The sequence below is a fragment of the Paramormyrops kingsleyae genome, chromosome 11, assembly GCF_048594095.1.
Source record: "Paramormyrops kingsleyae isolate MSU_618 chromosome 11, PKINGS_0.4, whole genome shotgun sequence".
Taxonomy (NCBI): Eukaryota; Metazoa; Chordata; class Actinopteri; order Osteoglossiformes; family Mormyridae; genus Paramormyrops; species Paramormyrops kingsleyae.
Genome location: NC_132807.1, coordinates 2,190,120 through 2,193,690, shown reverse-complemented (window position 1 = coordinate 2,193,690; position 3,571 = coordinate 2,190,120). Strand labels below are relative to the sequence as shown.

General features: G+C 38.6%; 1 protein-coding gene across 3 annotated transcripts in view; it reads right to left on the bottom strand.

The window, feature by feature from the left end:
- The window catches only part of LOC111848102 (CD276 antigen-like), a 70,121-nt gene extending 67,886 nt beyond the window's left edge, over window positions 1-2,235 (bottom strand). For all 3 annotated transcript variants that reach the window (XM_023819852.2, XM_023819854.2, XM_023819853.2), the window contains exons 1-2: window positions 1,913-2,235; window positions 344-390 (exon numbers count right to left, since the gene is read on the bottom strand). The gene's annotated coding sequence lies outside the window, so the exon portion shown is untranslated. The remainder of the gene's footprint in view (window positions 1-343; window positions 391-1,912) is intronic.
- Window positions 2,236-3,571: the final 1,336 nt, after the last annotated feature.

The window sequence follows — 3,571 nt, the reverse complement described above, 5'->3', positions numbered from 1 at the left end:
CTTCACAACAAACAAAGGATGACAAGGAAAGGTTCATTAATAGGGCTGCATGATATCACATCATGAGTACATGGCGCATGAGCATTATAGATGAAAACTTCGTAAAGCATTCATAATGCATAATACACATGGCTATATGTCGTCTTTTGATAATTTTTATGTTTTGTGTGCACATAACTATTTGATATGAATTTACTAAAAACATGGCCTTAAGTGTTACCTTCAAGTTAAATTAACGTATCTCTAAGCAACTACAACAATGGGGGAAAAAAAAACAGTAATACTACCCCTGCACTTTGACATTCATAAAAATTTGAATTAAGAATAACATTATTTTGTTTACCTTGAAATTCTGATTCCTTCCCAGTGATTCTTCCCAAGCTCACAGACCTGTTAAATTTCAAAGAGGCAATTAGGACATCAATATGGCACCAATATTACAGACACTAGGTTATCATACAACTTCTTGCATCTGACTCTAAAATTGTAAATCAACACGATAGTTATTTACTTCTAATTTATTCATTGTTATATTACTGGTCTGTCAAATGTCAGTGTTAAAACAGTCTATTTTTGTAGCAGCTAGTAATCAACCACAAAAGAAAAGTGGTTCTTTAAAAAGCTCTAACACTGCAACAAAACATATTAATCTCAACTAAAACTACAAAGCAATTACAAACCCATTTTAAACCTTATTTTACATGATGATGTTGTTTTACAGACCACAGCTTTTAAAGGCAGTGATGGACATGGTTTTGCGATCAGGCATTAAAGATAAACCAAACATACACAAAAAGCATTCAAACAGCTTAATTTTCTATGATTTTGAAAGATGTGTAGCATCTGCTGATCAAGTTTTAAACAAACCTTAACCATTTTGTTTGTTAATAATGATCTTTATCAAAGGTTAGTACAAAGATTAGTACATACTAGGAAACCCTTGCTGGGAAAAACAAAGTAACTCAATCACACACGCACACACACACACACACACTTATCACATAACATCACCCTGAGAAATTTTCATGAGGCCAACTCAATCCCATATGAACAGGTGATCTCAAACCAACAGTCTAACTACAGGTCTGTATATGTCAAGGGAGAAACAAACAATTAATGCAAGAAAATGTACACAAAAGAACTGTCAAAACATGGTTGCGTGAATGAAAGAGAACGACAGCCGATCCTTACACTTGACTTATGGCTGATACGCCCTAAAGAAAAAGGATGTTGCAAGCACCGCGCTAACATCTTTCATTCATGAGACATAACTGATGTGTGGAGAGATTCACAGAACACCCATGCTCACTTTTACTTGAAAACTTTTATATGAATGCCTGCTTGCATATAGACACAATAGTAATAAATGTGCCGTCTCTACCTTGGTTCGTGCTACGAATCCTGCCATTCCTGCTGACCCCAGCTTCTGCTTCTCTTACCGAGTCAGTCCTAAATAGCTACATTAGCCAGGAGCATAGCCGACGCCTTTTATTCAGAGCATGTATACCTATTTATTTTTGTCCGCAAACCTAATCCACTTGAACAGCTGGGCGTTAATAGTCCTTGCATTGCAGTTTGATATACTGTATAATGTGATATTTTACTAGCTAATATTTAAAACTTCAGCGAACATTTTCGTGATAAACGGTCAAAAAGTATATAAATAAAGTCTTCCCGAGCGGATCTTAAGATCATACTGCTGTATTTTCCGTTACACCTTATTTTCAGTTAGCTTAGATTGTAATTTCGTTACCCGGCCGGTCCCGTTATACTTTACAAAGGCGATACCGAGGAATGTCCCGTTTTATAGCAACACTTTCGTTTTACCAGCTTAAGGCCCCAATCTTCCAGTTTCGCGGAGAAAACTATCACTTCTTTTATTTTAAATATAAACTTATATATGTATACTTACCGTGCCAGGAAAACAGACTTTTCCTCCACCCGCAAACCACCAGTTAGACGGAGGCTGTATTCAGAGATTAAATAATTTCAGATTTAGCATTGCGGAAATCATTATCCTTCTGGATGTGCAGATGCAGATGCAGTTCTTAAATTCTGTTCATTTTCATACTTTTAAAGAGATATGCTTCTCTTCTAGACAATCTCTAACTCTCACGACTCAGCAAAATGAACCGCCCTGCGGTGAAGCGTGGGGCTCTTTGTCCCATGTGATGTCACGGAGAGCGGAAGGGGCATCGGAAGAATAAGCTTCCACAATCTCACTGCTTTTTAAATCCATCCACGTAGGCTACACGCAGGATGATGCCACTCCCTAAAACGGGAAGGAAATATTCCTGACACTTCAAAGGCATACGAAGTTACACATCTAAAACATGCATTAAAACAGATTATACGAAATAATACAGAATTCTCCCATCGGTTTTATATTGCATTGGCTTGATGAATTGAAATATCACATTACAATAGTCTAAAAATATTCCGAAATATTGTAATTTTGGTCAAAATTCCTATGACTATGTCTTACTGGCTGAATGTACTAATCTTTTAAGAAACTTTAACATGTATTAAACATAGTCATTGGAATCCATAGAATATCAGTGACATTTTTCCCAGGTAGCATCCCTTGCTGTTGCGTTTTTGAGCCTACTCTGCAATCTCACGGATGTGAGACGCAAATATCATGGGTTGTCATTCGACGAAATCAAACAAATGACGATCGACAAGTTACCATCACCACCCACTCCCCTTCCCCACCGTCGACAACTTTGATCATAATCACCTCTCACCCCCGGTTCAAGAGAACTCCATCCATCTATTTACAATCGTCTATTTTTGTAATCATCTATTTTTTCAGTTTTGTTTTTAGTTTTACATAATTTTTTTTTAATTAATTTTTAAATGACCCACCTAACATCTTTCCATACAGCTAGGTTGCGGAGTATTAGTAGACAAGGGTAGGTAAAAATTGGGGTCCTAGGGACCCTGGCCTTGGCTCATACAGGAGCAGCTGCCTGTTACCCCCGGTTCTCTGGGGCTCATGCCCTTTTGGCTGCAGGGGCTGCGTCTGGGACCTCCCTCCTCCCCCAGCTGTAGTGGGGGCGCAGCTGTCATTGGGACATGGGTCCCCGGCTCTTCTGTGCTCTTTGGGGGCTGCGGTTGTCCTGGGCCTGTCTCTGCCGACCTCTGGCTCTTATGGGTATGGTTGTGGCCTCCCACCCTCGCTATTTAGTACGTTCCATGTTGAAAACACACGCACAGAAGCCCGCACGTCTCGCCTACACAATTGAGCATGCATGTACATACACTTGCACGCACTCCTCCATGCACACACAATTTTGTATGTTTGTATAACTGTGTTACTTTCTTTATTCTATATTTTTGTTTGTGTTCATGAATTTATCAATTTTTGCAATTCTTTCAGATGCTGTTGATCTTTTACCTTTTCTTTTTCTTCCCTTTCCTTTACAGGTGCAGCAATTGGAGATTGTGAATTATGTTTTCTACTTTACTCATATCGTTTTTTCTCTTTTTTTTTGTTCTTTTCTTTCATTTCTTTTACTTCCCCCTCCTAATCTGTCACTCCTCTTTGGCCAGCTCAGCCACTGCAGTA